This window comes from Wolffia australiana, chromosome 1, assembly GCF_029677425.1.
Source record: "Wolffia australiana isolate 7733 chromosome 1, ASM2967742v1".
Taxonomy (NCBI): Eukaryota; Viridiplantae; Streptophyta; class Magnoliopsida; order Alismatales; family Araceae; genus Wolffia; species Wolffia australiana.
This window is the reverse complement of record NC_135835.1, coordinates 5,885,693-5,895,000: the sequence shown is the minus strand read 5'-3', so window position 1 is coordinate 5,895,000 and position 9,308 is coordinate 5,885,693. Positions and strand designations below refer to the sequence as shown.

General features: G+C 39.6%; 1 non-coding gene across 1 annotated transcript in view; it reads left to right on the top strand.

The window, feature by feature from the left end:
- The window catches only part of LOC144714168 (18S ribosomal RNA), a 1,470-nt gene extending 1,364 nt beyond the window's left edge, over positions 1–106 (top strand). The window contains exon 1 of the ribosomal RNA XR_013584271.1: positions 1–106. This exon is cut by the window's left edge and continues 1,364 nt beyond it. This is a non-coding gene — a ribosomal RNA (18S ribosomal RNA).
- Positions 107–9,308: the final 9,202 nt, after the last annotated feature.

Below are 9,308 nucleotides of genomic sequence, written 5' to 3'. Positions count from 1 at the left end.
CGAAGTCGTTACCTTAACCGCAAGGGGGGGATGCCGAAGGCGGGGCTAGTGACTGGAGTGAAGTCGTAACAAGGTAGCCATACTGGAAGGTGCGGTTGGATCACCTCCTTTTCACGGAGAGATAATGCTTGTTGGGTTTTTTTTTTGGTTTGACACTGCTTAGATGAATAGCCCAATCGTTGTTGATAGCAATGGACAACAATAGGCAGATCGTGATGTGTTTGATGACGGGGCTAAAGGTTTCAGGTAAAGTCAAAACCCTCCTGCCGATTGAAGCCTTTGGCCATAAAGTGGGCTTCATACTTATCAATTTTTCCTGATGGTTTGTACTTGAGTCATACACCCATATCCAGCCAATTATATGAAGATAGGGGTGGCGGGTACTAAGTCCCAAGTCTGGTTGTGCATTGGAGCATGGAGCTCTAAGGTCATGGCATGCATCCAATTTGGATCTTTAGATGAAACAATAAAGGAAGTAGGTTCCTCAAGATGATGGATGTGAGAGAGCAAGCAGTGTGGGAGAGGACAAATCAGAGAGGATGAAGGATGGTGGGACTTTGAGTGGGTTGAAGCTTCTTGTGTGTGGAAAGTAGGGAGCTTGTCGTCTTCCTGCAGGTAGATATCTTGGAGAGGTCAAATTTTGAAGAGATCGCCGGGTTCGGGTGAATGATCAATCGTGTCAAGAAGAGGCAAACCAAAGGGTGAAAGAGTGGCGGAATAAAAAACAAGGTATCTAGGGGAAATGGGAGGTTGGTTGAATGAAGGGTACTAATGAGATGATGGTGCGGTAGTATTAGAGAAGGAAACTGCTCTTGGAATGTCGACTTTAGAGGTTATCCAACGTCCTGAAGAGCAAGGAGACACATAGGTGTTGGAAGATAAAGAGGGTGGAATTGGAGGTGATTCAGGTGGGATGAGATCTGGGGAAATGATCCAAGGATGTCATTCTTGTAATTGATAGTGGAAGAGAATGGGAAAAAATCTTCAAAGAAAATCACACGATGAGAAATAAAAATTTTACAATATGCAGGAGAGGCACTAGTAGCCTGAATGAAAATGAGTGTACCCAAGAAATACACATCTCTCAGGCATGGCATCTAGCTTGTGCTAGTTTTATGGTCTTAAAAATGGTAGCAAGACACCCAAAAGTTTTAAGAAATGTATGATTGGGTTGACATGCAAATTTCATAAGGAAACTTACGAGCAAACACAGGGGTGGGAAGTCTGTTGATTAAATAAGCAGTCTTTACAAGAGCTTCATCCCAAAATGGTGTTGGCATTTTAGCATGAAGTAATAATGCAAGAGCGGTTTCAACTAAATGTATGTGTTTCCTTTCAGGAGTACCATTTTTTTCAGGGGTGTGTGGGCAAGACACCCTATGAAGGATACCATGAGAATGGAGATAGGTGTGGAGAGATTCATATTCTCCACCCCAATCAGATTGGAGATTTTTATTTTTTGAGAAAAATTTATTTTCAGCTTGTTTCTGAAATTTTATTTTTTTTTCCTTTTGAGGGCATAAAACCAGGTATATCTTTTAAAATCATCCACAAAGACTGCGTAGTAGGAGTAGCCAAAATGAGATAAGATGGGGGCCAGGCTCCAAAGGTCAAAGTGAATTGTTTCAAGAGAACATTTAGAGGACTTTCTGGAGGGTGAGAAATGTTATTTATTTGACTTTGAAATGTTGCAGGAATCACAAATTAAATGTTTGTGAAGATGGGAAATAGGTAGTCCAAACTTATGAACGTTATTGTGGATATTTAGTGTCTTTAGTTGAGGATGACTGAGCTGCGAATGCCATATTACTAAAGAAGATCGTTCCCAACATCGAAAAACTTTGAAGGTGAAGGCTCCAAGTAATACCTTTAGTTGTTCTTGTTCTCGACACTGCCTGGTTGCTTTGTCCTTCCTCTCACAAGACAATATGAAATATGAATATAGAGATTCACAATGCAATTAATTTATGGAGGAGAAAAAAAAAAAATTTAGATATGTAAAACATTTAAAAGATTTTTAGAAATAAGAAATATTGAGATTTCAATTTTGAGGAACTGATGGCTATGTCTGTACCTGTACCATTACCTATTTAAATATGATTACCACTTAGATGATACTGTGGCTGGTACTTATGTGGTGCTGTTGTCATCCATGATGTAGTTGTCTGCTTAATAGGATACCAGCCTTGGCTTTTTGCAATGTAGGCTTGTGGTGGTTGATTGATGGTTAAGGGTGTGTGTTGAGGTCCTTGAGTTGAGAGTGTGAGAAGTTTGAAAATTTTATGAAATCTTATGACATTCTCTAGCTGGGAGGCCAAATTGGGAGCAGGTGGAGAATTGATTTTTTCCTCTTCCTCTTCCTTGATTGTAGTTGGAGTTGTAATCCCACATGGACTTGTAATTTCTTGGGTGTTAGTTAGTGTCTTCTGAATGAAGGTTGGAGTTTCTAGACAAGGAATATTTGATTGTTGTGATGTGTGTGCCTAGGGATCGAGGTTTGTATTGATATTGACCACAAATGGAGAATATTGTATGCCCATGACTCGTAGGAAAGTGAAAATAATTGATGTTTCACTTACTTGTTGATTGACTGCCTCTAAGGCTTCAACAATGAATCAGAAATGCTTCACGTCTTCATCTGTGGTCATTGACCCTTGTCCCATGTTGTGAAATTGTCTATGCAGCTTCATGACCCGGGACTTAAGTTTGTAAGTGAAGATGCTTTCTTGCTTTTCCCAAGCTTCTCTTGATGACTTGGCTTTGGTTACAAAAGGAAGAATAGCTTCTGATATAATAGAATATACTTTTTGATCGATTCTCCACCAAAGCTTGAACTCGGGATTATCGACCAGATTTCCTTATTGATCTACACTTGAGATAGGAAGAGGTGTCCCTTCTATAATTTTTTTTAAATTGTACCCATTAATTGTTGGCTTCTTCAGGCATTGATCTAGATGAATAATACCATTCCATGCAGTGAAAGACTTAAGTTGAATAGTAACAACATCATGAAATCATTCAATGAAGCACTTGTGCATGGATTCCATCCGTGATTTCTTAGATCCGGGAGTGAGATGAGTCAAGCTGCTCTAGTGTGTAGCCCCTAAATGTATTCACATGATCCTCAGCATGTCGAATCTCCTCCTTTGCCCTTGCAAACTCTACTTACCCTTTGTGGCGTCGTTACGTTGTTCCGATCCCATTAGGAGTAGAGAGGAGTTATGGGGAAACGTGAGAAGGGGAAGGCCCTTGAACAATTCTAGCCTGGGTGAATTTTGTTCAGGGTCTTCTCCTATTTATACTAATTGGGTATTTTCATAAAAAACCCTCAAACTTAAGTATATCTTCCGACGTCCAAAGACCATCTACGAGTGACCTTCTAGGCCCATGTATCAGTCCAATTGATGACTCCAGCGGCCCAATAACCTTTATTGGCCTTCAAAATTAATTATCTGTCAATCAAGTTAATTCGCATCAATTTAACCCAATCGATAGTTTGAGTCTCCAACCCGTGGGGTGACAAGCTCCACCTCATGCTCTAGAAGATACAAAGGAGTGCTCGAATCACTCATGGAACCTTTTCATCATCGGTTACCGTGTAAGTATAGTCCCTCACCCACTTGACACACCTAGGATGACTTAGGGTATGGTCAACTTTGAAACCCTAATCGATCATCTGAGTTAGTACTAATGTGTTTGGAAATCATTAGAGAACTCTTCTCTGATATTTTATTGCCTTAGCCAAGGACTTCATTGCATCGTCTTCCTTGAGCTGTCACCACTTATACCGAGGGTGAAGGATCCCATCTTGATGACTCAATCGTCTTTGTAAACTTCTTGATACACCCAAACTAAGACTATTTAGAATCCCATGATTAGGGACATGTAGGTCATAGTCAAAGTACAACTTTCCGTCCACAAGATGTCTTTGGTGTCTCAGGTCTAAGGACCTCTTACACAACCATGACGTGAATTAACTTGATTGACAGTTCATTATAATACCATTCTGGGATTTGTACTGATCAATTCAATGAACTCTTTCCATTGAAGAGCACTCGCTATCTATCCTTAGTGTCTTCACTCTAGTGGCTAGGGGAACGAGCATACTCATCATATGAGTGAGGCTAGATAGTGTTATTCTATCTGGATACTTCAATGTCCTTCTCGCTCCTTCGAATAGGAATATTTAGAACACATGTTTAAAGAATGGTGAAGTGCGTAGTATGATCTCACCATAATTCACTAAGTCAGATCATGTATTCATGAACTTCATAATAAGCATCACATCTGCACTATAATGAATGTATTCTATTAATGAACATGGAACGAGATATAGAATGTGTGATTGGCTTGCTAATCACAAATATTTCTACTATTTAGGAGAGGTAGGACGACGCCTTTCCAAGACTGGTAGTTGTTTGCATGCAGCTTCGTTGAGACGGTCATTCTTGGTGGAATAACAAATGGGACTTGGCCGATGGTTATTATGCTTGCTGAGTTGGCAGAGGCGGTGGTAATCTTCCCATTTGCCATGGACATGGCTCTAATATCATGGGAAGAATCATCCATACCTGAGATTTTTAGTAGAAATCAAGAATAAGATAAGAAGAATAAGAAGAGAAGAAGACATACAAGGAAGGTGAAAAGAGAATACAGCTAGGCAGTTTGATTATATTTTTGCTTAACTTCAACAAAACAACTTTTTCAGATATAGAGGTATTCTAAGGAAGGCGGCTTGTAGTCATTATAACGGCAAGTTTAGACATAACACTAACCGTCCATGTGGTTCAAACATTGATTTAATCCTAGCCATTACAATGACTTTATAACAGCTAGTTTAGATGTAATCCCAACAATTTATCGATGTTGTGTTAAGTAGCGTCTGATTGGTCAGCAAGGTTGCTGAGATGGCGAATTGCGGACTGAGCTTAATATATCTCTCTCTATCATTCTCTCTCTCAATAACACTCTCTTTCTCTCATATGTTACATTTCTCTCTTTCGCGTGCTCTCTCTCTCTCTTCCTGTTTCTCTTTCTATTGCAAATCTCTCTCAATTGCCCTCTCTCTCTCTGGCATTATCCTTCTCTCTCTATCGCTCGCCCTTTCTCTCTCGCATGCTCCTACTCTTGCTGAATCACATGCTCACTCCCTCTTTGTCTTTCTCTCTCTCTTAGTGTCTCCCTCTCTATCTATCGCAACGCTCTCTCTCTCTCTTTCGTTCTTTGTCTCAATCTCCTCTCTCTCCCACTCTCTCTCTCAATCACCTTATTTCTCTATCATGCTCACCCTCTCTATCGTGCTCTTTATTGCACAACCTCGCTCTCTCATACTTAATATCTCAATCACGATGTCTTTCTATCATGTTCTTTCTTTCTCGATCTAGTTTTCTCTTATCTGCCCTTCCTCTACTACTCTCTCTCTATTGCACTCTCTATATTGCTATTTTCTCCCTCTCTCTTACCCGTTGTTTTCTCTCTTTAGTCACAACCATTCCTGTTCACTGAGCCAGTCAACGATCAACTAAAGAACAAATCTATAGTCCACTCGCAGGATAAGTCAACGTTGATCCAAATTTCCAGCAACAGACGCTCACAACTACATCATCATTGGTCTATCAACCTGCATCCACATGGCTATCCTACATCTTTCCCTTTCTCACTCTCTCCACTCTCTTGCTTTCCCGCTCTCTTTCTCACTCACTCCCTCGTTTTCTCTCTCTATGGCACTTTCTTTCTCATTCTCTTGCTCTCTCTCATTTTCTTGTTCTCTTTCTCAATCACCCCTCTCTCTTTCTCTCTCTTTGACTCTTTCTTTCTCTCTCTCTTGCTCTCTCTCACTTTCTCGCTCTCACTGTCTCTTTCTCCTCGCTCTCTCTCTCTCTCTCACTCCATCTCTCTTTCACTCTCTCCCTCACTCACTCTCTATCTCTCTCTCTCACTTGCTCACTCCCTATCTCTCTCTCGCTCGCTCTCTTCATCCCTCTCTCTCTCACTCGCTCTTTTCCTCCCTCTCTCTCACTCGCTCACTCCATCTATATCTCACTCGCTCCCTCCCGCCCTTTCTCTCTCGCTCTCTCCCTCCTCTCTCTCACTCGCTCACTGGTGTGGAACACAAAAATGGACTTCGTGAAATTGATAAATTAACACAAATGTATATATTTAATCATGTGTTCCTTGAGGGTGATCCAAATTTGGTTTAATACTATAGAAGGGGACTAAGTCAATGGAGCAAAGATTTAACAAAGACAATTTGGTAATACTTATGATAATCCTAACTTAATGGAAATAGGATATTTGAAATGGTCGACCAAAGTTTGACACCTGTTAAATTTAAACCAAACAATCAGTTAGAGAAAATTAACCATTATCATGAACCACAATTATCTCAAACTTAAGGTGACACAAGGTACCTTAGAGATGGGAGCCAATAGCTTGAATGTTCTGATGTTGAATGGCCTTGATTGACATTAATCTGTAGCTCCACGAACGGGTGTAAATAAAGAGAGGTTAGGTGTGGGAAAGCAGATAAAAGGAAGTGTGAGATTTGATAGGCATGATGGGTAGAGATGAAGTGTGGAAAATGATTTACAAATTCGATGGGACAAGGCATGGGAATTAATGAAGTTAAGAAGAAGGGAGACAATGAGAAATAGATGGGGATGATGAGGTGAGATGAAGAGGTGGTTCGATGATGGGGATGATGGGGATGATGGGGATAAGATGATAGGAGAATGATGGATATGACAAAGTATGGAGAAAGTGAAAGGAGGAACCCAAGAAGAGTTGACGATGTTGAAGAAGAGAAGCCACCATAGTCATTCAGTTTATGCTCCGTTGCTGATATCACCAGAAAATCACCATGGAATCACTCTTTCTCACAAACATCTTCACAATAATTCCCAAGAAAAAGTGTCCATACAAGCAGGCTCATGGCATTTTTAAAGAAAAAAGAACACGCAGTTACAAAGAAAATAAACTGTCAATTCGAAATGGTGGTTTAAGAGAAAGTGGTAGAGAGAATGGTTGTTCACGTAGAGAAAGTTGTGGGGAAAGGTGAGGGAGAGAGGTTATGAAGTCAATTTGGAAGTTATAGGGGAGAGAGAAAGAAAGAAAATTAGAGAGGGAAGGGAATGGTGGAATAGTCAACAATAGTGGGCAGTTAAGAGGGTGAGAGAACGGTAAGAAAGAAAGAGGAAAAGTGGGGAAGAAAAGTCAAACGAAAAGACTGAGTGAGGAGAGAGAGAAAAAACAATATTAGAGAGAGAGAGAGAGACAAGAAAAAGTCAAAGAAAGGGGCTGAGTGAGGAGAGAGAGAAAAGAATATGAGAGAGAGAGAGAGACAAGAAAAAGTCAAAGAAAGGGGCTGATTGAGGAGAGAGAAGAAAAGAATTAAAAAAAAATTGAGAGAAAAGAAAAGGGAGAGAAGAGAGAGAAATGCTAAGCATTTCACATCATTCTCCCCCTGTTTGAGAAACTCATGTCACACAAGTTTATAACTGCAATACTATTACTCTTGATTCTTCCATTGCCTTGTAGGTGACGCGCTTCCTTTACTTCCTCTTTATGAGCAATAGTATTCCCCAGCTCTTCATGGTTTTGTTGGTCCAGCATAGCATCATCTTGCACTTTTTCTGGGTCAAAGAAGTCGTCTAAGTATCCATCCAGTTCCTTGTTTTCATATTCACAATCACTTGTCTCATCTTCATTAAAGTCATCCTCAAAATCATCCATGGTGTCCTCATCTTCAATGTCTTGATTATTGGTCATTTCTTCTCAGTATTCAAGGTCAGTGTCATCTTCACGATCTTCAAGTTCTGTTAGTGATCCATCATCCTCGCCGTCGCTCAAGTTACTTTTCTGGGAGGAGGGTTGATAAGGATAAAGTAGAAAACTTGGCATTGTATGTACAACACTCATCCTAGCATTCCTTCTAGCTATAGGCTGACTTCGTATGATTAATGAATCTTCAGGTTCCTCAACTTGTGGTTCCTCAGGCAACGGTTGTTGATCTCCATTAGCAGCAATGATGTCTAGATTCCCATCAATCCCTCGTGGGTTGGAACAAATTTGATTCTACTGAAGGGTTCATTGGAACTACAGAATAATTTTCCCACAAGTGGGGTGCAAGATCAAAGTAATTTAGGCAATGAGATCCAACAAGCATCTGAAATTGGTTAGCCCATTTCACAAGAAAACTACGTTGACCACTTTCAGGATTAGAGATAAATTGGTCAGTGATAATATAATCAATTTTCTCTTTTTCACTTAAACACTTAATATTTGGGGGCGTGGGGTTTGTATCACTTTAAAGAAAAGGGTCAGGCTCAATCAACTCACTAGCAATATTGGGCAATCCTTTATACTCAATTAAACCAGAGATGTTGAATGTGGAACTCATACCCCAATCTTATGGTAGATCAATAACATAAGCATGTGTCCCTAGTTTAAGGGTCTAGCTCCTCGACAAAGAAATTTAGAATATAACCTGGGCATCCTAGCTGGATTCAACAGTATCATTACAAGATCACCCTCTTGGAATACTTTAAAACGACTATGCGAATCAGCCAATTTTTTATAAATCTCATTGATAAAGATAATTTCTTTTCAATCTCAACATGTAAGGCATGAATATGTTGTATAAATGATTCAACAGAAAAAGATGTTTGATCATGAACGCTATTAGGATGTAAATCTATTGGCAATTTCAAAAGGAGTTTTACCCGTGGACCGATGTGCATAACTGTTAGATGCAAATTCAAAACACGGAAGTAAAGAATCCCAAGTACCATGATGTTCATGTAGAAGACACCAAAGAAGATTTCTGAGACTTAAATTAATAACTTCAGTTTGACCATCGGATTGAGGTGAAAAGTAGATGTAAATTTAATTTAGTGCCCATTTGATGCCATAACATTTTCCCAAAATAACTCATGAATTTAACATCATGGTCAGAAACAATAGTTTTAGGAATACCATGGAGAGGGGCAATTTCATCAAAGAAAATATGAGCAATGTGCGTGGCATCTAAAGTTTTACGACATGCAAGAAAATGAGCTGTTTTTTAGCAACGATAGAGTATAATAAAAATAGAATAAAAATTCCTTGGAGTTTTAGGGAGTCCTAAAATAAAGTCCATGCTAATATCTTCCCATGGTTTTGTTGGAACAGGTAGCGGTGTATATAACCTAGTGTTTTGTTTAACATCTTTACCAAGAACACAAGTACGACATTGAGAAACAATTTTAGAAACATGGTGTTTAAGACTAGGCCAGTAAAATTGTTCTTCTACTTTACTTATGGTTTTATGT